Below are 26,110 nucleotides of genomic sequence, written 5' to 3' on the forward strand. Positions count from 1 at the left end.
TGAGTCTCTTTCTGCGTTTGTGCCAAGCAAAACCGTTATGATTAGTCTTGGGGATGATCGTTTGGTCATGCTGGAAAAGACAGAAAGTTTCTGCTCACGAAAAGAATTTTCATTTTTTTCTGTAAGAGCTTTTAGGTTGATTCTTTTTGCTGCTGATTGCTACGCAAATTCTTCAGACTGTCGTAATTTTACAGAATTTTTGAAGTACAGAGGTATAAGAAATATACAGATTGCTACAGACTGGTCTACTGTTAACAGATTATCTTTTTGTTGTGTTGGTTGCTTATTTTGATGAAACTATGGATAGTATCGGGGGGTATTAGCCATGGAAGATTGAAAATACAGTAACCCAAAATCAGCATAAGAATAATTTAAGTTTGCTATAGTACCTCAAGAAGTGGTGGTTTGCTTTCTCATACTAATGTTATCACGAGTTTCTGTTTAAGTTTCGTGTTGTGAAGTTTTCAAGTTTTGGGTGAAGTTCTTATGGACAAAGAGATAAAGATTGGCAAGAGCTCAAGCTTGGGGATGCCCAAGGCACCCCAAGAGACTCAAGGATGCCGTAAAAGCCTAAGCTTGGGGATGCCCCGAGAAGGCTTGTGTTGAAGTTAGTGATTCCCGTAGCATGCACGTACGGTGAACCCCTATATGATGAAATTTGAGCATGATTAGTCTATTGATTGTCATCCTTTGCGTGGCGGTCGGGATCGCGCGATGGTTTATACCTACCAACCCTTCCCCTAGGAGTATGTGTTGAATGCTTTGTTTCGATTACTAATAAAACTTCTGCAACAAGTATATGAGTTCTTCATGACTAATGTTGAGTCCATGGTTTAGATGCACTTTCACCTTCCACCATCACTATCTTCTTAGTGTCGTGCAACTTTCGCTGGTGCACAAAAACCCACCATTAGCCTCCCTCAAAACAGCCACCATATCTACCTACTATGGCTTTTTCAGAGTCATTCCGAGATATATTGCCATGCAACTACCACCATGACATGTGCCACCATGTCTACATTGCCATTGCATGATCGTAAGATAGCTAGCATGATGTTTCCATTAATGTCTATGCCATGCTAGATCATTGCCACGGTACACTACCGAAGGCATTCCATATAGAGTCATCGTTGATCTAAGTTTTGAGTTGAAAGTGTGATGATCATCATTAATGGAGCATTCTCCCATGTGAGGAAATAAAAGAGGCCAAAGAAGCCCACCAAAAAAAGAGGCCAAAGAGCCCACCAAATTTTTTTTTGAAAAAAATAAAAAAAATGAGAGAACAAGAGAGAATGGACAATGCTACCACTTTTTCCACACTTGTGCATATTAAGCACCATGATCTTCATGATTGAGAGTATCTTGTTTTGTCACCACCATATAGCTAGTGGGAAATTTTCATTATATAACTTGGCTTGTATATTCCAATGATAGGCTTCCTCAAAATTGCCTTAGGTCTTCGTGAGCAAGCAAGTTGGATGCACACCCACTAGTTTTCTTTAAGAGCTTTCACATACTCTTAGCTCGAGTGCATCATTTGTATGGCAATCCCTACTCATTCAGATTGATATCTATTTATGAGCGTCTCCACAGCTCATTGATATGCCTAGTTAATGTGACGATCTTCTCATTTTTTGTCTTGCAACCTTCACCACACTCCACACCATCTATAGTGCTATAACCATGGCTCACGCTCATGTATTGCGTGAGAGTTGAAAAGGTTTGAGAAAGTAAAGGTGTGAAACAATTACTTGGCCAATACCGGGGTTGTGCATGATTTAAATTCGTTGTGCAATGATGATAGAGCATAGCAGACTATATGCTTTTGTAGGGCAAACTTTCTTTTGGCCTTGTTATTTTGAAAGTTCATGATTACCTTGCTAGTTTGCTTGAATTATTATTGTTTCCACGTCAATAGAAAACTATTGTTTTGAATCTAATGGATCTGAACATTCATGTCACATAAGAGGAGTTACAAAGGACATCTATGCTAGGTAGCATGAAAGCATCAAAAATTCATCCTTTATCACTTCCCTACTCGAGGACGAGCATGAGTTAAGCTTGGGGATGCTTGATACGTCTCAAACGTATCTATAATTTTTTATGGTTTCATGCTGTTATCTTGTCATCTTTGTATGTTTTATGTACCTTTTATATCTTTTTGGGACTAACTTATTAATTCAGTGCCAAGTGCCAGTTCTTGTTTTTTCTGTGTTTTTGGCTCTTTTCAGATGTGATTTTGGAACGGAGTCCAAACAGAATAAAATCCCCGAAATGATTTTTTCCCGAACGGAAGAAGATCAAGGGGTGTGTGGGCCAAGCCAGGAGGGCTCCAGGGAGCCCACCAACCCCCACTCCGCCACCAGGGGGAGGAGGCGGCGGCAGGGCTTGTGGCCTCCCTGAGCGCCCCCTGACCTAGATCTTTGGCTTATATATTCCCTAAAATACAGCAAAAAATCAGGGGATCCACGAAAATACTTTTCTGCCGCTGCAAGCTTCCGTTTCCGCGAGATCTCATCTCGAGACCCTTCCCGGCGCCCTGCCGGAGGGTACTTTGGAGTTGGAGGGCTTCTTCATCATCGTCATCGCCCCTCCAATGACTCGTGAGTAGTTCAGTTCAGACCTACGGGTCCGTAGTTAGTAGCTAGATGGCTTCTTCTCTCTCTTGGATGTTCAATACAAAGTTCTCCATGATCTTCATGGAGATCTACCCGATGTAATCTTCTTTGGCGGTATGTTTGTCGAGATCCGATGAATTGTGAATTTGTGATCAGATTATCTATGATATATATTTTAGTCTTTGTTGATTTCTTATATGCATGATTTTATATCCTTGTAAGTCTCTCCCAGTCTTGGGTTTTGTTTGGCCAACTAGATCTATGATTCTTGCAATGGGAGAAGTGCTTGGTTTTGGGTTCTTACCATGTGGTGACCTTTCCCAGTGACAGTAGGGGCAGCAAGGCACACATTAAGTAGTTGCCATCAAGGGTAACAAGATGGGCTCTCTCGTTGATAAGAGATTGTACATGTAAAACATGTCATCTTGCTTAAGGCGTTACCCTGTTTCTTTTGGACTTAATACAATAGATGCATGCTGGATAGCGGTCGACGTGTGGAGTAATAGTAGTAAATGCAGACAGTATCGGTCTACTTGTTTTGGACATGATGCCTATAGATATAATCATTGCCATAGATGACGTCACGACTTTGCGCGGTTCTATCAATTGCTCGACAGTAATTTGTTCATCCACTAGTAAACACTACGGCCCCCGGGTCTATTCACATCTATCGTTTCCACTTTTGGTTTTCCTATGCCTTGTTACTTTGTTGCTTCCAGTTTTCACTTGGTGAACAATCTATAAGGGATTGACAACCCCTTCATAGCGTTGGGAGCAAGCTTTTTGTGTTTGTGCAGGATCTTGTGATACTCCTCCACTGGATTGATACCTTGCTTCTCAAACTGAGGGAAATACTTACCACCGCTGTGCTACATCACCCATTCCGCTTCGAGGGAACACCAACGCAAGGCATAGCCGTAGCAGAAGGATTCTTGGTGCCGTCGACACGACAATTCCTGTCGTCGTGGCCGGGGAAGCACAACTGACATCAATAGCTTCTTCCCACTTAGTGACGTAATCCACCGCAACTAAGATGTGAGTGTACCCATCGGAACTCGGGAAGGGTCCCATATAATCAAATCCCCAAACATCAAATGGTTCAATGACAAGTGAATAGTTCATAGGCATTTCCTAACGCTTACTGATTTTCCCTATTCTTTGGCATTCGTCACAAGACAAGACAAACTTACGGGCATCCTTGAAGAGAGTGGGCCAATAGAAACTTGATTGCAATACCTTATGCGCAGTTCTATCTCCAACGTGGTGTCCTCCGTAGGCTTCGGAATGACACTTCTGCAAGATTTGTCCCTATTCATGTTCAAGCACACAACGTCTAATCACACCACCTACTCCTCCCTTATAAAGGTGAGGATCATCCCAAAAGTAGTGTCTCAAATCAAAGAAGAATTTCTTATTTTGCTGATAGGTGAAACTGGGTGGTATGTATTTGGCTACGATATAGTTTGCCTAATCAGCATACCACGATGCACTATGTGAAGTGCGAATGACATGACATTTAATTTCTCATCCGGGAGGTTGTCATCAATAGGTCGTGGGTCGTCAAGGACATTCTCTAGCCTAGACAAGTTATCTGCTACAGGGTTATCAGCACCCTTTCGGTCAACGACGTGCAAATCAAATTCCTGTAGCAGGAGAACCCATCTGATCAGCCTAGGCTTAGCGTCCTTCTTCTCCATAAGGTACTTAATAGAAGCATGATCAGAGTGAATAGTGACTTTGGAGTCAACTATATAAGATCTGAACTTTTCACATGCAAACACGACTGCCAAAAATTCTCCGTAGTGGCATAGTTTCTTTGGGCACTGTCTAGAGTTTTACTAGCGTAGTGAATAACATTCAACTTCTTGTCAACTCTTTGTCCTAGAACAGCACCAACATCATAATCACTAGCATCGCACATGATTTCAATGGGCAAGTTCAGTTAGGTGGTTGAACAATAAGTGCGGTTATCAAAGCCTTCTTAAGTATTTCAAAGGCTTCCTCACAATCCTCATCAAAAACGAAAGGAACATCCTTCTGCATGAGGTTCGTAAGAGGCCCAGAAATCTTAGAGAAGTCTTTAATGAACCTTCTATAGAAACCAGCATGACCTAGGAAACTTCGTATACCTCTGATATCTGTGGGGCAAGGCATGTCCATAGTTATTGAAGCAATTGCAATTTATCACAACATCAGAAAGAGTCAAATAAGAGCTTGTAAGGCAAACCCACATACTCAATCATCTCTTTTGTTTTCCACAATTGTTACAACTCACGGGATACTCATGGTGTCAAAGTTTCAGCTGGACACAGAGGAAGATAAGGGCTTATAGTTTTGCCTCCTAACTATTTACCTCAAGGGTAAAGTCAACAACAATAAAGCGTAAGTACTCAACTCCAAGTTGATATATGAATATAGATCTTTCCCAAGCATGTGACGGTAGCCAAGACAAAGGCAAAGAGAGGGAATTGGTGACGATCACCATGACTCTTACAAGGGCAAAAAGTAAAGGTACAAGATAGGCCCTTCGTAGAGGGAAGCAGAGGTTGTCATGCGCTTTTGAGGTTTGAATGCGTGTCCTCTTAGTGCGGAGGAATGTCGCTTTATATTGCCTCCTGTGATAAAGAACTTTATTATGCAGTCTGTCGGTTTTATGCCTTCCTCATCACAGGTTCGTACAAAGCTTATTTTCCACACACTAATAGATCATACATATTAGAGAGAAATTTTTATTGCTTGCACGGATGCCAACTTACTTGAAGGATCTTATTCAATCCATAGGTAGGTATGGTGGACTCTCATGGCAAAACTGGGTTGAAGGATTATGGATGCACAAGTAGTATCTCTACTTAGTGCGGGAGTTTTGGCTAATATGAGGTGGAAGCAATCGTCACATGCTAAGGGATCTCTAATCATATAACATTGTTTGGAACCAAGCAAACACAATTCATTATGTTGTTTTCCTTGTCCAACATATACTCCTAAGCATGTAATAGTTTGGTGAGTGCTCACAAGTGTAAAAAAGTGTCTAAGATGATATATTTATATGTGAACCTCTCTTTCCTTATTACTTCTTATTAATTGCAACAATGACTAAGGTCTATGTTGATTTATTCTCAACAAGTTTCAATCATCATACGTGTCATATGTGAAGTTATCACTTTCCATAAGATCGTCTCATAATCTTTCATGCTATCGTTCTTTTCATACTTTTGATCATGGCACAAAGCAAAGCCCTTGACTAAGATACTCTTTATTATATAGCTCATGAGCTCGAATACATCGGGGGAGAGACAATAGAAAAAGACTCAAACTAAACACTGAAGACTTATTCCTCTAAGAGAAGAAATAAAAACTGAAAAGGAAAGAACTAAAACAAAGATAAAAGCAAAAGATATAGAAGTGATACGATACCAGGGCAACTCCCCCAAGCTTGGCATAAGCCAAGGGGATTGCCCATACCAATGCCTAGTTGTATTCCTTTCATGGTGATGGTGGTGGAGTTGTTGAAGTAGTCTTGAGCTTGTGTAATTTCCACTTGAGCAAAAAGTGCTGCCCCCTTAGATCGTCATTTTCCTCCTCAAGTTTCAACACTCTATTGCAAAGTTCCTGCTTAGTCTCCTGCAAGAAACAAGAGGGGATAAATATGGTCTTAGGCTTCTTCCTAGAGTTGGGGAGCCTTGACCTCTTGAACTACACATCGGTGTTTGCAGGTTGAGGTAGAGGAGCCTCCTCTTCATCGAAACTCGTTTGTTCCTTCCCCTTAGGATCTTAGTCTTCTTCCTCATTAGTGGTCCAGCCATATGGTTCCAAGTCCCCATTAATCCTAGAGTTAGCACGATCATCGGCCACATAGATCTCTTCTTCTGAATCTTGAGAAGACATCTTGACCTAAATCTGCGGCAGACAACAAGCTCGATACGAAAACAGAGGAAAACTGCGCGATACGGAGATCAAAACCTTCGGGTGACTATATATTGATTTTTTCTGGACCAGAAGGAGTGCTCCGCAAGAAAAAGGTGTTCGGGAGGCACACGAGGTGCCCACAAGCCCTCCCGCCGCCACCAGGGGGTAGGTGGCGGCTTCCAAGCTTGTGGCCGCCTCGTGCGCTCTCCGGACTGCTTTTTATTTTTCTAATTTTCCAAAAATACCAAAACGGAGGAAATTTCCTATTGGGAAAGCATCGGAGACCAATTTCTTACCGAAACAAATACCTCTTCGTTTTCAGGGTCTGAAACAGGCTGATAAACATCCCTTATGTACTCCTGTGGAGTTATAACATTGATGATATTGGTCTCAACATTTATGGGAGTACCATAGATGTAATGCTTGATTATTTGCCCATTTACCACTCAAGGAAAATTTCCTTTCGTGTTATTGATTTTGATGGCACCGGAACGATATACTTCCTCCATAACATAAGGGCCATCCCATTTAGAGAGAAGCTTGCCTGCGAAGAATCTCAAATGAGAATTGTATAGCAGGACATAATCACCTACATTGAACTCTTGTTTCTGTATTCGTTTGGCGTGCCATCTCTTAACCTTTTCCTTGAACACCTTGGCATTCTCATATGCCCGGGCCCTCCATTCATCTAACGAGTTGATGTCAAACAACCGCTTATCACCGGTAAGTTTGAAATCAAAGTTGAGCTCTTTGATTGCCCAATAAGCTTTGTGTTCCAGCTCAAGAGGTAAATGACAGGCCTTACCGTAAACCATTTTATATGGCGACATGCCCATGGGATTCTTATAGGAAGTCCTATAAGCCCATAGTGCATCATCAAGTTTGCTAGACCAATTCTTTCGAGATCTATTGACGGTCTTTTGTAGGATCAATTTGATCTCCCTATTACTCAACTCCACTTGACCACTAGACTGAGGATGATAAGGAGATGCAACTCTATGGTTGACATCATACTTAGCGAGCATCTTGCGGAAAACACCATGAATGAAGTGTGAACCACCATCCGTCATCAAATATCTAGGGACTCCAAATCTTGGGAAAATGACTTCTTTAAGCATCTTAATAAAGGTGTGGTGATCATCATTTTTAGTGGGGATAGCTTCTACCCACTTAGTGACGTAATCCACAGCAACTAAGATGTGAGTGTACCCACTGGAACTCATGAAGGGTCCCATATAATCAAAGCCCCATACATCAAATGGTTCAATGACAAGTGAATAGTTCATAGGCATTTCCTGACGCATACTGATGTTCCCTATTCTTTGGCATTCGTCACAAGACAAGACAAACTTATGGGCATCCTTGCACAGAGTGGGCCAATAGAAACATGATTGCAATACCTTATGGGCAGTTCTATCTCCAGCGTGGTGTCCTCCGTAGGCTTTAGAATGACACTTCTGCAAGATCTGTCCCTGTTCATGTTGAGGCACACAACGTCTAATAACACCATCTACTCCTTCCTTATAAAGGAGAGGATCATCCCAAAAGTAGTGTCTCAAATCAAAGAAGAATTTCTTCTTTTGCTGATAGGTGAAACTGGGTGGTATGTATTTGGCTACGATATAGTTTGCGTAATCAGCATACCACGGTGCACTATGTGAAGTGCGGATGACATGACATTTAATTGCTCATCAGGAAAGTTGTCATCAATAGGTCGTGGGTCGTCAAGGACATTCTCTAGCCTAGACAAGTTATCAGCTACAGGGTTATCAGCACCCTTTCGGTCAACGACGTGCAAATCAAATTCCTGTAGCAGGAGAACCCATCTGATCAGCCTAGGCTTAGCGTCCTTCTTCTCCATAAGGTACTTAATAGAAGCATGATCAGAGTGAATAGTGACTTTGGAGTCAACTATATAAGATCTGAACTTTTCACATGCAAACACGACTGCCAAAAATTCTCCGTAGTGGCATAGTTTCTTTGGGCACTGTCTAGAGTTTTACTAGCGTAGTGAATAACATTCAACTTCTTGTCAACTCTTTGTCCTAGAACAGCACCAACATCATAATCACTAGCATCGCACATGATTTCAAAGGGCAAGTTCCAGTCAGGTGGTTGAACAATAGGTGCGGTTATCAAAGCCTTCTTAAGTATTTCAAAGGCTTCCTCACAATCCTCATCAAAAACGAAAGGAACATCCTTCTGCATGAGGTTGGTAAGAGGCCTAGAAATCTTAGAGAAGTCTTTAATGAACCTTCTATAGAAACCAGCATGACCTAGGAAACTTCGTATACCTCTGATATCTGTGGGGCAAGGCATTTTCTCAATTGCATCAACCTTAGCCTTATCAACTTCAATGCCTCTTTCAAAAAAATGTGTCCTAAGACGATACCTTCATTAACCATAAAGTGGCACTTCTCCCAATTCAAGACGAGGTTGGTATCTTCGCATCTCTGTAAGACTCGATCAAGGTTGTTGAGGCAATCATCAAAGGAAGACCCGTAAATGGGGAAGTCATCCACGAAAACCTCGACAATCTTTTCACAAAAGTCAGAGAATATAGCCATCATACATCTTCGAAAGGTGGCAGGTGCATCACATATGCCAGAAGGCATACATCTATAAGCAAAGGGACCTACGGGGCAGGTGAAAGTGGTTTTCTCTTGGTGAGATTGTGCAACAGGTATTTGCGAGAAACCTGAATAACCATCTAGAAAGCAGAAGTGTGTGTGTTTTGATATCCTTTCTAGCATTTGGTCGATAAATGGCAAAGGATAATGATCTTTCCTGGTTGTCTTGTTCAGTTTTCGAAAGTCTATCACCATCCTATAGCTAGTAATAATCATTTGTGGGATTAGTTCATCCTTATTATTAGGAACGATGGTGATACCTCCCTTCTTAGGTACACAATGTACTGGACTTACCCAATCACTATGAGCAACAAGATAAATGATTCCTGCTTCCAGAAGCTTTAATATTTCTTTTCTAACGACCTCTTTCATCTTAGGATTCAATCTCCTTTGATGATCAGCAACTTGTTTAAAGTCAGGATCGGTTTTAATCTTGTGCTGACATAGAGTGGGACTAATACCCTTAAGATCATCAAGAGTGTATCCAATAGTAGCACGGTGCTTCCTCAGAGTTTTTAGTAACTTCTTCTCTTGGTGCTCTGAGAGGAGAGAACTAATAATAACAGGATATATCTCCTTCTCATCAAGATAGGCATACTTAAGAGTATCAGGCAACTGTTTAAGCTCGAACACAGGATCACCCTTCGGTATGGGAGGATCCCCAAGCAGTTCAACATGCAGATTATTCTTGAAAATAGGATATTGTTCTAAGACAATTTTATCTATGTCATCTCTTTCATCTATATGCATATCATTTTCATGCTCAAGCAAATATTTCTCTAAAGGATCCGTAGGAGGTACGGCAATAGAGGCAAGAGCAATGATTTCATCCCTACCAGACGACTCTCTTTCATGGGGTTGTCTTCCAAACTTGGAGAAGTTAAATTAGTGAGACACATCGTCGAAACTTACAATGACGGTCTGCTTAATGCAATCAATGTGAGCATTGACAGTGTTGACTAAGGGTCTACCAAATATGATGGGACAAAAGCTATCTTGTGCAGTACCAAGGACGAGGAAATCAGTAGGATACTTCGTCTTACCACACATGACTTCTAAGTCTCTCACAATTCCCAGGGGGTAGATAGTGTCTTTATTAGCTAGCGTAATAGTGAAATCAATGGATTCTAACTCAGCAGGTGCAATCTCATCTTTGATTTCATCATATAGAGAATGAGGTATTGCACTAACACTAGCACCCATATCACATAAACCATGGTAATAGTGATCTCCTATCTTGACAGAGACAACGGGTAGGCCAACTACAGGTCCGTATTTGTCTTTCGCGTGAGGTTTAGCATTTCTAGCGGAGTACTCACAAAATTTGATAACATGCCCATCTATGTCTTCGGCTAAGATATCTTTTATAATAGCAACACTAGGTTCAACTCTAATTTCCTCAGGGGTGCAAGTGGTCTAATGTAACCCCTACGTATCACAGTTGGAGCTTTAGAATAATCCTTTATCCTAGTTGGGTAAGGTGGTTTCTCAGTGTAAGCACAAGGAACAACAGGATCACTAAAAGCAATGACTTTCTCCTCAACTAGATTGGTTTTGGCTATGTTGCTTTATACAGGAGGATGATACTTAAACCACTTCTCTTTGGGAAGATCAACATGAGCAGAAAAAGATTCACATAGAGAAGCTACTATCTCAGAGTCAAGTCCATACTTAGCGCTAAAATCTCTAGATGTGTTGTTCTCAACAAAAGATTTAGCGCAATCAAACTGGAAATACATACCTGACTCCTTACCTTCCTCCAGCTCCCAATCTTCAGAGTCGCGTTTGATTATTTCCAATAAATTCCACTTGTGGTCAATATCCTTCTTCATAAAAGAACCGGTACAAGAAGTGTCAAGCATGGTATGATCTTCATGCGAAAGCCGAGCATAAATGTTTTGAGTGATAATTTCCCTCGAGAGCTCATGATTGGGGCATGAATATAGCATTTATTTAAGCCTCCCCCAAGCTTGAGCTATGCTTTCCCTGCCACGAGGCCAAAAGTTATAAATAAAGTTCCGATCACGATGTACTAAATGCATAGGATAAAACTTTTGATGAAATTCCAATTTCAGCCGATTGTAGTCCCATGATCCAGTATCATCACATAGCCTATACCATGTCAACGCCTTATCCTTCGAAGATAAAGGAAAGACTTTCTTCTTTACCTCATCCTCGGGCAAACCTGCAAGCTTAAATAAACCACAAACTTCATCTACATAGATCAGATGCAAGTCTCGATGTGAAGATCCATCTCGTGTAAAAGGATTAGCTAGCAGTTTCTCAAGCATACACGACGGAATTTCATAAAAGATATTTTAAGTAGGTACCTCAGGTCGAGGAAAAACTCCTCATGCTTCCGTTCGTGGTGAAGATACCCTAAACAAATCCTCAAAGGAACAGTTTCCAAAGTGACAAGTGACAATAAATTTCAGCACAGTATAAAAAATTTTCCTTACCAATTTCCACTTACCAAAGGGGCTTCACTCCCTGGCAATGGTGCCAGAAAAGAGTCTTGATGACCCACAAGTATAGGGGATCAATCATAGTGCTTTTGATAAGTAAGAGTGTCGATCCCAACGAGGAGCAGAAGGCTCTGATAAACGGTTTACAAGAAGGTAATAACTCCAAGCACTGAAAGTAGCGGTAACAAGTGATGGTGTAGTGAGGTGAAACGTAGCAAGAGAAAAGTAACAAGTACAAGTAGTAGCAATGGTGTAGCAAGTGTCCCAATCCCTTTTGTAGCAAGGGACAAGCCTGAACAAAGTCTTATAGGAGGAAAAACGCTCCCGAGGACACACAGGAATTTCTGTCATGCTAGTTTCATCATGTTCATATGATTCGTGTTCGTTACTTTGATTGTTTGATGCGTGGGTGGACCGGCGCTTGGGTACTGCCCTTACTTGGACAAGCATCCCACTTATGATTAACCTCTCTCGCAAGCATCCTCAACTACAAAAGAAGAATTAAGACAACGTCTAACCATATCATTAAACTAGTGGATCCAAATCAGCCCCTTACGAAGCTAGGCATAGACTAGGGTTTAAGCTTCTGTCACTGCAGCAACCCATCATCTACTTAATAATCCCCAATGCCTTCATGTAGTCCCAAGTATGGTTAACTGTTATGTAGTCGACGTTCACATAACACCACTAGAGGAAAAACAACATACATCATATCAAAATACCGAACGAATATCAAATGCATATGACTATTATCAGTATGACTTATCCCATGTCCTGAGGAACAAAAGTAAATACTCACAAAGCATAATCATAATCATGATCAGATGTGTAATGAATAGCATCAAGGATCTGAACATAAACACTTCCACCAAGTAATCCAACTAGCATCAACTACAAAGAGTAATCAACACTAGTAGTAACCTTACAAGTACCAATAGGAATCGTGAGACGAAGATTGGTTACAAGAGATGAACTAGGGATTGGAGAGGAGATGGTGCTGATGAAGATGTTGATGAAGATGCCTCCCCTCCGACGACAGGAGTGTTCGTGATGACGATGGCGACGATTTCCCCCTCCGGGAGGGAAGTTTCCCCGGCAGGATCGTCCTGCCGGAGCTCTAGATCGGATCTTCTCAAGTTCCCCTCATGGCGGCGGTGAAACCACGAAAAAGCTCCAGATTGATTTTTTTTCTGGAACTAAATCCTTCATATAGAAAAAGCGGGGGCCAGTGGGCCGTCAGGGAGCCCACAAGCTTGCCATCCGCCACCAGGGGGTGGCGGTGGCTAGGCTTGTGGCGCCCTGGTAGCCCCCCTCTGGTACTTCTTTTGCCCCGTATTTTTTATATAATCCCAAAAAATTCCACGTAACTTTTTAGGGCATTTGGAGATGTGCAGAATAGTTGACTAAGATTTGGACCTTTTCAAGTCCAGAATTCCAGCTCCCTGAATTCTCCCTCTTCAAATAAACCTTGGAAAATAAGAGAGAAAATGCATAAATATGGTACCACAAAGTAATATAACAGCCCAAAAAGCAATAAATATCAACATGAAAGCATGATGCAAAATGGACGTATCATGCAACTCAACCCTAGACCACATACTTCTACCTCTAGATCGGATTTCTGCAGAGCTCGTGCGGAGCTTGTAGGAGTAGATCATCACCACCACCGGAGCGCCGTCACGTTGCCGGAGAACTCATCTACTTCTCCGTCTTGCTTGCTGGCTCAAGAAGGCGGAGATCATCATCGAGCTGTACGTGTGCTGAACACGGAGGTGTCATCCGTTCGGCACTAGATCGGAACGGATGGTGGGACGGATCGCGGGACGGCTCGTGGGACGGTCCGTGGGGCGGATCGAGGGACGTGAAGACGTTCCACTACATCAACCGCGTTTCTTTACGCTTCTTGCCGTGCGATCTACAAGGGTACGTAGATCCAAATCTCCTCTCGTAGATGGACATCACCACGATAGGTCTTCGTGTGCGGAGGAATTTTTTTATTTCCCATGCAACATTCCCCAACAGTGGCATCATGAACACAAAGGGTTTTGTGGACGGTGATGTTTGATTTGCTGCCCTCCTTAGTCTTTTCTTGATTCAGCAGTATTGTTGGATTGAAGCGGCCCGAACCGACATTATTCGTACGCTTATGAAAGACTGGTTTCATCGATTGACATGCAAACTCGTTGCATAAAGATGACTAACGGGTGTTGGTTTCTAACTTGGAGAGGTTAAATAGGAATTTGCACATCTCCATTGTGGTTTTTGCGTAAGTAAGATGCGATCGTACTAGATATCCATAGCATCCACGTAAAACATGCAACAACGAATTAGAGGACTTCTAACTTGTTTTTTCATGGTATGCTTGTGATATGATATGACCAGTGACGTGATGTGATATATTGATGTATGAGATGATCATGTTGTAATAGTTAATATCAACTTGCACGTCGATGGTACGGCAACCGGCAGGAGCCATAGGGTTGTCTTTAAACTAAAGTTTGTGTTTGCAGATGCGTTTACTATATTGCTAGAATTTAGCTTTAGTAGTAATAGCATAACTAGAACGACAACCTCAATGGCGACACGTTGATGGAGATCATGGTGTGCTGCTGGTGACAAGAAGATCATACCGGTGCTTTGGTGATGGAGATCTAGAAGCATGAGATGATGGCCATATCATGTCACTTATGAATTGCATGTGATGTTAATCCTTTTATGCACCTTATTTTTCTTAGAACGACGGTAGCATTATGAGGTGATCTGTCACTAGAATTTCAAGACGAAATTGTGTTCTCCCCGACTGTGCACCGTTGCTACAGTTCGTCGTTTCGAGACACCACGTGATGATCGGGTGTGATAGACTCAACGTTCACATACAACGGGTGCAAAACAGTTGCACACGCGGAACACTCGGGTTAAACTTGACGAGCCTAGCATGTGCAGACATGGCCTCGGAACACATGAGACCGAAAGGTCGAGCATGAATCGTATAGTTGATATGATTAGCATAGGGATGCTTACCACTGAAACTATTCTCAACTCACGTGATGATCGGACTTGAGTTAGTGAATTTGGATCATGTACCACTCAAATGACTAGAGAGATGTACTTTTTGTGTGGGAGTTCTTAAGTAATATGATCAATTGAATGAAATATAATGTACATAGTCAAAAGGTCTTTGCGAATTATGATGTAGCTTGCGCTATAGCTCTACTGTTTTTTATATATGTTCCTAGAGAAAATTTAGTTGAAAGATGATAGTAGCAACTTTGCGGACTGAGTCCGTAAAACTGAGGATTGTCCTCATTGTTGCGCAGAAGGCTTATGTCCTTAAATGGATCACTCGGTGTGCTGCACCTCCAGCATCGTCTGTGGATGTTGCGAACATCTGACATACACTTTTTTGCTGACTACCTGATAGTTCAGTGCATAATACTTAATGGCATAGAAGCAAGGCGTCGAAGACGTTTTGAAACGTCACGGAACATAAGAGATGTTCTAAGAGATGAAATTGAGATTTCATGCTCATTCCCTTGTTGAGAGGTAAGAGACATCCGACAAGATTCTTTGTCTACAAAGTAAAGGAGAAAAGCTCAATCGTTGAGCGTGTGCTCATATTGTCTGAGTACAACAATCGCTTGAATCAAGTGGGAGTTAATCTTCCACATGAGATAGTGATGGTTCTCCAAAGTCACTGCCACCAAGCTGCTAGAGCTTCGTGATGAACTATAACATATCAAGGATAGATATGATGATCCTTGAGCAATCCGCAATGTTTGACACTACGAAAGTAGAAATCAAGAAGGAGCATCAATTGTTGATGGTTGGTAAAACCACTAGTTTCAAGAAGGGCAAGGGCTAGAAGGGATACTTCATGAAACGGCAAACCAGTTATTGCTCTAGTGAAGAAACCCAAGATTGAACCCAAACCCGAGACTAAGTGCTCCTGTTATGAGGGGAACAGTCACTAAGGCAGAGCTACACTAGATACTTAGTAGATGAGATGGTTGGCGAAGTAAACATAAGTATATTTGATATACATGATATTGATGTGTACTCTACTAGTACTCCTAGTAGCACAAGGGTATTAGATACCGGTTCGATTTCTAAGTGATTAGTAACTCGAAATAATAGCTACGGAATAAACGGAGACTTGCTAAAGGCGAGGTGACGATACGTATTGGATGTGTTTCCAAGGTTGATGTGATCAAACATCACGCACTCCCTCTACCATCGGCATTGGTGTTAAACCTAAATAATTGTTATTTGGTGTTTGCATTGAGCATGAACATGATTAGATCGTGTTTATTGGGATACGACTATTCATTTAAAGATAATAATCTTTATTCTATTTGCTTGATTAATTACCTTCGATGGTTTATTGAATCTCGATCGTAGTGTTACACATGTTCATAATATTGGTGCCAAAAAGATACAAAGTAATACTGATAGTACCACTTACTTGTGGCACTTCCGATTGGGTCATGTTGGTGTAAAATGCATGAAGAAGCTTCATGTTGATAGATCTTTGTACTCACTCATTTTTGAAATGTTTGAGACATGCAAACCATACATGTTGGTATAAACGCATGAAGAAACTCCATGCAGATGGATAGTTTGGACTCACTTTATTTTGAATCACTTGAGACATGCAAAATCATACCACATGGAACAATAGAGTAACTTGTTGGAAGTAATACATTTTGATGTGTGCACACCAATAAGTGTTGAGGCACACAGTGGATATCATTATGTTCTTACTTCAGTGATGACTTTAGTAGATACATGACTATTTACTTGATGAATCACAAGTCTGAAATATTGAAAACTTCAACGCTATTTGAGAGTTAAATTCGTCGTGACAAGAGGATACACTATCTATGATATGATCATAGATATGAATATCTGAGTTGCAAGGTTTGGTACACAATTGAGACAATGTGGAAATTGTTTCACAATTTATACCACTTGGAACATCCTAGTGTGATGGTGTGTCCGAATGTCATAGCCCTATTTGATATGGTGCATACTATGATGTCTCTTATCGAATCACCACTATCGTTTATGGGTTATGCATTAGAGACAACCGGATTCACTTTAAATAGGGCACCGCATATTTCCGTTGAGATGATACAGTATAGACTATGGTTTGGAGAAACCTAAGCTATCATTTCTTGAAAGTTTGGGGCTGCGACGCTTATGTGAAAAAGTTTCAGTCTGATAAGCTCGAACCCAAAGTTGATAAAAGAATCTTCATAGGATATCCAAGACAGTTGGATACATCTCCTATCTCAGATCCGGAAGCAAAGTGTTTATTTCTAGAAACGGGTCCTTTCTCGAGGAAAGGTTTCTCTCGAAAGAATTGAGTGGGAGGGTGGTGGAACTTGATGAGGTTAGTGAACCGTCACTTCAACCAGTGTTTAGCAGGGCACATGAAGATCTTCCTGTGGCGCCTACACCAATTGAAGTGGAAACCGATGATGGTGACCATTGAGCTTAGGATCAAGTTACTACAAACCTCGTAGGTCGACAAGATCGTGTACTACTACAGAGTGGTACGGTAACCCTGTCTTGCAGATCATGTTGTTGAACAACAATGAACGTACGAGCTATGGAGAAGCGATGGTGGGCCCAGATTCCGACAAATGGCTGGAGGCCATGAAATCCGAGAGAGGATCAATGTATGAAAACAAAGTGTAGACTTTGGAGGAACTGCTTCATGGTCATAAGAATATTAAGTAAAGATGGATCTTTAAAGGAAGATAGACGATGATGGTGAAAAGTCACCATTAAGAAAAGCTCGACTTGTCGCAAAGATGTTTCCGACAAGATCAAAGAGTTGACTATGATGAGATTTTCTCACTCGTAGCGACGCTAAAAGTCTGTTGGAATTATGTTAGCAATTGTTGCATTATTTGTGAAATATTGCACATAGGATGTCAAGACATTTTTTCCTCCACGGATTCCTTGAGGAAAGGTTGTATGTGATACAACCAGAAGGTTTTGTTGATCCTAAAGATGCTAACAAGTATGCAAGCTCCAGTGATCCTTTCGTGGACTGGTGCAAGCATATCGGAGTTGGAATATACAATTTGATAAGATGATCAAAGCTTTTGGGTTTATACAGGGTTTATGAGAAACTAGTATTTCCAAAGAAGTGAGTGGGAGCACTATAGAATTTCTGATAAGTATATGTGGTTGACATATTGTTCATCGGAAGTAATGTAGAATTTATATGAAGCATAAAAGGTTGTTTGAAAGGAGTTTTTCAAAGGAAGACCTGTATAGAGCTATTTGAACATTGAGCATCAAGATCTATAGAGATAGATCAAAACGCTTAATAGAAGTTTCAAATGAAATGCATGCCTTGACAAGTTTTTGAAGGAGTTCAAAATAGATCGGCAAAGAAGGAGTTCTTAGCTGTGTTGTAAGGTGTGCATATGAGTAAGACTCAAAAGCCCGACCACGGTAGAAGAAAGAGAAAGGATGAAGGTCGTCCCGTATGCCTTAGCCGTAGGCATTAAAGTATGCGAAGCTATGTACCGCACCTGATGTGTGCCTTGCCATGAGTCTGTCACGGGGTACAAAAAGGTGATCCAGGATTGGATCACTAAAACAGCTGTCAAAGTTATCCTTAGTAACTAGTGGACTAAGGAAATTTCTCGACTATGGAGGTGATTAAAGAGTTCATCGTAATGGGTTACGATGATGCAAGCTTTTACACTAATTCGAATAACTATGAGTAGTAAAATAGATTCGTATAGTAGAGTAGATATTTGGAGTATTTCCGAATAGCACGTTGTAGGAACATCTATAAGATGACATAAAGATTTGTAAAGAACCGTTGACTAAAACCTCTCTCACGCGCAAGAAGTGATCAAACCCCAGAAATATATGGGTGTTGGATTCGTTAAAATCACATGGTGATGTGAAGTAGATTATTGATTCTAGTGCAAGTGGGAGACTGTTGGAAATATGATCTAGAGGCAATAAAAAATTAGTTATTATTATATTTCCTTGTTCATAATAATTGTTTATTATCCATGCTAGAATTGTATTAATTGGAAACTCAAATACATGTGTGGATACATAGACAACACATAGTCCCTCGTAAGCCTCTAGTTGACTAGTTCGTTGATCAAAGATGGTCAAGGTTTCCTGGCCATAGGCAAGTGTTGTCACTTGATAACGGGATCACATTATTAGGAGAATCATGTGATGGACAAGACCCAAATTATATACGTAGCATAGTGATCGTGTCGTTTCATTGCTATTGTTTTCTGCGTGTCAAGTATTTATTCCTATGACCATGAGATCATATAACTCACTAGCACCGGAGGAATTCCTTGTGTGCATCAAACGTGACAACGTAACTGGGTGCCTATAAAGGTGTTCAACAGGTATCTCCGAAGGTGTCCGTTGAGTTAGTATGGATCAAGACTGGGATTTTTCACTCCGTGTGACGGAGAGGTATCTCGGGGCCCACTCGGTAATAGAACATCATACACAAGCCTTGCAAGCAATGTGACTAAGTGTAAGTCATGGGATCTTGTATTAAAGAATGAGTAAAGAGACTTGCCGGTAACGATATTGAAATAGGTATGCGGATACCAACAATCAAATCTCGGGCAAGTAAGATACCGGAGGACAAATGGAATGACATACTGGATTATATGAATCCTAAGCACTAAGGCTCAACCGATAAGATCTTCGGAGAATATGTAGGATCCAATATGTGCATCCAGGTCGCGCTATTGGATATTGACCAAGGAGTACCTCGGGGCATGTCTACATAATTCTCGAACCCGCAGGGTCTGCACACTTAAGGTTCGATGATGTTTTTGTATAGTTGAGTTAGATGTGTGGTTACCGAATGTTGTTAGGAGTCCCGGATGATATCATGGACTTCACGAGGGTTTCCGGAATGGTTCTGAAACAAAGTTTGATATATAGGATGGTTTCATTAGGTTACCGGACAGTTTTCGAGCATAACCGGCATTGTACGGGGAGTGACGAATGGGTTCCGGAAGTCACCAGGAGGGGGACAACCCACCCGGAGGGAGCCCAATGGCTTTAGGATGGGGCACCAGCCCTTAGTGGGCTGGTGGGACAGCCCAAGAAGGCCTTGGCGCCAAAAGAAGAAAACCCAATAGAGAAAAAAAGGGAGGTTGGAAGGAAGAGAAGGACTCCACTTTCCAATCCTAATTGGAGTAGGTTTCCTCCTCTCCTCCTGGCCAGCGCACCCTTGAGGGATTGGCCCTCAAGGCAAGCCTCCTCATCCTCCCTCCTATATATAGTCATTATTTAGGGCTAATTTGAGACAACTTTTGCCACGTGCAACGCAACCCTAGACCACATAGTTCTACCTCTAGATCGGATTTCTGGAGAGCTCGGGCGGAGCCCTACAGGAGTACATCATCACCACCACCGGAGCGTCGTCACACTGCCGGAGAACTCATCTACTTCTCCGTCTTGCTTGCTGGATCAAGAAGGCCGAGATCATCATCGAGCTGTACATGTGCTGAACGCGGAGGTGTCGTCCGTTCGGCACTAGATCGGAACGGATCGTGGGACGGATCGCTGGACGGTTCGTGGGGCAGATTGTGGGACGTGAAGACGTTCCACTACACCAACCGCGTTTCTTAACGCTTCCTGCTGTGCAATCTAGAAGGGTATGTAGATCCAAATCTCTTCTCGTAGATGGACATCACCATGATAGGTCTTCGTGTGCGTAGGAATTTTTTTGTTTCCCATGCAACGTTCCCCAACACGCATGCGGCAGTGTGGACAGTGATTATGCTGAGGACAACAAGGACAACAAAGATGGCTCGGAGGAGAGTGAAGAAGAGATTCAGTCTCCTCCATGTAACAAGTCTCGATCCAAACATCACCAAGACCGGCGGCTGTACCAAGCAGGACTGTGGCGTCAAGCACCAGGAATATGAAGCGTGATCGGGCCGCAACAAGTAACTTGGCAGAGAAGGTTGCGAAACAGCCCAAACTCGATGCTCCCAAACCTCGGAAATATTTGCCCCGAATGAGTATCGTTGTGCCAATCGCCTCTGCGTGAGTGTTTATTTCCTTTCTTTTGTTATTGTGGAATTATGAACGAGTGGAATTTGCTCGTCGGAGTTGCTACCTCGGCGATGTTGCTTTTGGGAGACGAAGAGGATCAAATGGACGTGGCTATTGCAAAGGTGGCCACCTCCCAACGAGGTATAACAAATCTTCACTCTGTTATGTTTTTTGGATATAATCCGTCAATTTGATAAACTAATAATGATGACTGACAGCTACAAACGTCATCTACTTGGAAGACGATGATGAACTGCAACGATCGACTACTGAATTGCCTACAGAACTTGACGACTTGCCCCGAGCCAAAACTGTGATTGAGATACCATTGTCGAATGCTCCTCCGGCGAGCTCAACCTTGTGACTCCAGCACCAATTGAACAACTTCCGCTAACTCCTGTGAACTAGGCTGTAGTGCCGACCCCTCCCATGCATGCATTCTCTCTGCACCGTGTCCGAGAAGACCAAATTGGAGCCGGTAAGGTGGCCATGATCCATGCTGAGCAGATGATGTTGCAAACCAAGGAGGCGTATGAGGCCAACAAGTTGGCCTATGATGCCAGCTCGACGCTTCGTGCTAATGTCCGAGTAAGTGTGATTGTAAGTTCATTTCTGATTAGATTGTGTCCATCTTGACTCTACACCCACTAGGTGTTTTATTTTGGCATATACTTCCTTGTTTCTGGTCCAGTAGGGGCACACTGAGTACACCCACTGGGTCTAGTCCCCGAGACCGCTGTCGAATGATGGTGACATCGGCAAGGGTCTTTGATTGGTTTTTGATAATCGTTGGCACTCGACAGCACAGACCTGCACGAGTGATAATAAATCGAGTGGGGCACGCTGAGTGCACCCACTGGATGTAGTCCGTGAGACCATCGCCGAGTGCTTGCATCGGCGGGGGTCTCATTGAGACAGTTTTAGATATTTTCTCTCCTTTTGTTTTGACTCGGACAGGCCGTACCTGGTCGAGTGGTGTCGAATCCAGTGGGGGCACGCTGAGTGCACCAACTGGGTGTAGTCTATGAGACTACTATCCATCCTTTACGATGAGCAGTAGTCTTAAGAGCATGGACTCAGGGTCCTTTTTCATACTTGTAGTAATTTTATCACTGAGTCTCTCGAGTGAATTGTTTTTCCTTAGTGTCTCCAGCAGTGAGCTTTTATCGTAGGTATGAAAAGGTCAGAACCAGCAAGATTTATCGTACAGGTTTCATGGACATCATTTCCATCAACTATGATATGATGCTTTGCAGGGGTGTGGGGTGAGGCGGCGGGCCGCCATCTAGTCGACTAAACTGCTCTTCTCCACTTGGAAGTGGAGAAATATTAGTGTTGAATGAACTACTTCTTTGATGATTTCAGAAAACCTGTAACCTTGGGACCAAGGACGTCGACTTTGAAAAGGAGAAGAACCAGCTTCAGCTCGATTTGGAGGTGACCACAAATGATCTGAAGCTCTTGAAGAAGGCGCTCGAAGACAAGGACAAAGCACTTGCTGAGGCTAAGGAGAAATCCAAGGCCACGGAGAAAAAGCTCGCTGCGGCCAGCAAATTGGAGGAGGAAAATGCCAAACTAAAGCAGGAACGGGCCGACTGGCATAAGAAGCTTGCACAGATGACCAAGAGGATGAACGGCCTGGAGAGCTACTTGGGTGACTTTGCAAAGAAGATGTTCGGCATGCTTACTGGTTACTTTCTTTTGCCTAGTGAATTTCCTCCATTTCCACCGAATGACAGTGTGACCAACTTTTCATTTTCCCTTCGTGTAGACTTCTGACACGACTTTGACAAGTAGAGTGAAGAGATCGAGCCAAATCTGGACCCCACCAAGTCACCTGTTGAGGATGTTGTGGTAATGGTATGTTTCGCCTTGACGCTCGTCTTAGAAATGTTCAAGAATAAGTCACCCGGATGAGTGCTACACTTGAGGATCGACAAGGAACTTTGGCCAGAATACACCCTCCAGACCGACCTTGAGTCAATGATGAGCCGCCCTAACCAGATTCCCAGCCAAGTACAAGCATGGAAGAACTGTTCTACGCACTGCGGAGTTGACGTGGCTCTTTCACTCGTTCGGGTCCATTGCAAGGAGGCTAAGGAGGACAAACTGAAGGCGCTCCAGGTGGACAATACGAAAAGCTTCAGTATGAGAACATCGTGAAGACCTTCATCAACGTAGCCACCTGCATCGCTGATGGGATTGATCTAGACACCTTCGTCGAGCATGCGAGTCCTCGCGAGCCTTGAAAAACTTTGATTACAGTTTAAACTTTATTTGCCTTGGTATGTCGAGTGATGGTGTGACCGCTTTAAACTTTGTTTGGGTCTTAAGCCCGAGTACTTTCGTTTGCGTAGATGATGACCCACAAGTATAGGGGATCAATCCTAGTCCTTTCGATAAGTAAGAGTGTCAAACCCAACGAGGAGCAGAAGGCTCTGATAAACGGTTTTCATCAAGGTAATAACTGCAAGCACTGAAAGTAGCGGTAACAAGTGATGGTGTAGTGAGGTGAAACGTAGCAAGCGAAAAGTAACAAGTAACAAGTAGTAGCAATGGTGCAGCAAGTGGCCCAATCCCTTTTGTAGCAAGGGACAAGCCTGAACAAAGTTTATAGGAGGAAAAACGCTCCCGAGGACACATGGGAATTTCTGTCATGCTAGTTTCATCATGTTCATATGATTCGCGTTCGTTACTTTGATAGTTTGATATGTGGGTGGGCGGGCGCTTGGGTATTGCCCTTATTTAGACAAGCATCCCATTTATGATTAACCTCTCTCGGAAGCATTCGCGACTACAAAAGAAGAATTAAGACAACGTCTAACCATAGCATTAAACTAGTGGATCCAAATCAGCCCCTTACGAAGCAACGCATAGACTAGGGTTTAAGCTTCTGTCACTCTAACAACCCATCATCTACTTACTACTCCCCAACGTCTTCCTCTAGGCCCAAGTATGGTGAAGTGTTATGTAGTCGACGTTCACATAACACCACTAGAGGAAAAACAACATACGACATATCAAAATACCGAACGAATATCAAATTCACATGACTATTATCAGCATGACTTATCCCATGTCCTCAGGAACAAAAGTAACTACTCACAAAGCATAATCATAATCATGATCAGAGGTGTAATGAATAGCATCAAGGATTTTAACATAAACTCTTCCACCAAGTAATCCAACTAGAATCAACTACAAAGAGTAATCAACACTACTAGTAACCTTACAAGTACCAATCGGAGTCGTGAGACGGAGATTGGTTACAAGGGATGAACTAGGGATTGGAGAGGAGATGGTGCTGATGAAGATGTTGATGAAGATGCCTCCCCTCCGATGAGAGGAGTGTTGGTGATGACGATGGCGACGATTTCCCCCTCCGGGAGGGAAGTTTCCCCGGCAGGATCGTCCTGCCGGAGCTCTAGATTGGATCTGCTCAAGTTCCGCCTCGTGGCGGCGGCGAAACTACGAAAAAGCTCCTGGTTGATTTTTTCTGGAACGAAACCCTTCATATAGCAAAAGAGGGGGTCTAGTGGGCCGTCAGGGATCCCACAAGCTTGCCATCCGCCACCAGGGGGTGGCGGTGGCAGGGCTTGTGGCGCCCTGGTAGCCCCCCTCTGGTACTTCTTTTGCCCAGTATTTTTATATAATCCCAAAAAATTCCATGTAACTTTTTAGGGCATTTGGAGATGTGCAGAATAGTGGACTAAGATTTTCTCCTTTTCTAGTCCAGAATTCCAGTTGCCTGAATTCTTCCTAAGAGGCCTGAATTCTCCCTAAGAGCCAAAATAAGAGAGAAAAGGCATAAATATGGTACCACAAAGTAATATAACAGCCCAATAAGCAATAAATATCTACAAGAAAGCATGATGCAGAATGGACGTATCAACTCCCCCAAGCTTAGACCTCGCTTGTCCTCAAGCAGAAACCAAGTTCCATAAACATGTCCACAAGTTTAAGGACGAAGGTGTCGATAAAACATAATACGGACATGAGGGCATCATGATCACACATAGAACAACAATACATCATAAAGATTCTTATGGGAAAGTAACAATTCCTTCACAAAGCAAAGCATGAAGCAAAAATCTTACCGAGAAGTAACCAACAATACTCCATAGTCATTGAAGCAATAGCAATTTATCACAACATTAGAAAGAGTCAAATAAGAGCTTGTAAGGCAAACCCACATACTCAATCATCTCTTTTGTTTTCCACAATTGTTACAACTCACGTGGTACTCATGGTGTCAAAGTTTCAGCTGGACACAGAGGAAGATAAGGGCTTATAGTTTTGCCTCCTAACTATTTACCTCAAGGGTAAAGTCAACAACAATAAAGCGTAAGTACTCAACTCCAAGTTGATATATGAATATAGATCTTTCCCAAGCATGTGACGGTAGCCAAGACAAAGGCAAAGATAGGGAATTGGTGAAGATCACCATGACTCTTACAAGGGCAAAAAGTAAAGGTACAAGATAGGCCCTTCGCAGAGGGAAGCAGAGGTTGTCATGCGCTTTTGAGGTTTGAATGCGTGTCCTCTTAGTGCGGAGGAATGTCGCTTTATATTGCCTCCTGTGATAAAGAACTTTATTATGCAGTCTGTCGCTTTTATGCCTTCCTCATCACAGGTTCGTACAAAGCTTATTTTCCACACACTAATAGATCATACATATTAGAGAGCAATTTTTATTGCTTGCACGGATGACAACTTACTTGAAGGATCTTATTCAATCCATAGGTAGGTATGGTGGACTCTCATGGCAAAACTGGGTTGAAGGATTATGGATGCACAAGTAGTATCTCTACTTGGTGCGAGAGTTTTGGCTAATTGTTTGGAACCAAGCAAACACAATTCATTATGTTGTCTTCCTTGTCAAACATATACTCCTAAGCATGTAATAGTTTGGTGAGTGCTCACAATTGTAAAAAGTGTCTAAGATGATATATTTATATGTGAACCTCTCTTTCCTTATTACTTCTTATTAATTGCAACAATGACTAAGGTCTATGTTGATTTATTCTCAACAAGTTTGAATCATCATACGTGTCATATGTGAAGTTATCACTTTCCATAAGATCGTCTCATGATCTTTCATGCTATCGTTCTTTTCATACTTTTGATCATGGCACAAAGCAAAGCCCTTGACTAAGATACTCTTTATTATATAGCTCATGATCTCGAATACATCGGGGGAGAGACAAAAGCAAAAGACTGAAACTAAACACTAAAGACTTATTCCTCTAAGAGAAGAAATAAAAACTGAAAAGGAAAGAACTAAAACAAAGGTAGAAGACAAAGATAGAAAAGTGATACAATTCCAGGGCAACTCCCCCAAGCTTGGCAGAAGCCAAGGGGATTGCCCATACCAATGCCTAGTTGTCTTCCTTTCGTGGTGATGGTGGTGGAGTTG

The sequence above is a fragment of the Hordeum vulgare genome, chromosome 4H (genome assembly GCF_904849725.1).
Source record: "Hordeum vulgare subsp. vulgare chromosome 4H, MorexV3_pseudomolecules_assembly, whole genome shotgun sequence".
In the NCBI taxonomy this organism is placed as follows: Eukaryota; Viridiplantae; Streptophyta; class Magnoliopsida; order Poales; family Poaceae; genus Hordeum; species Hordeum vulgare.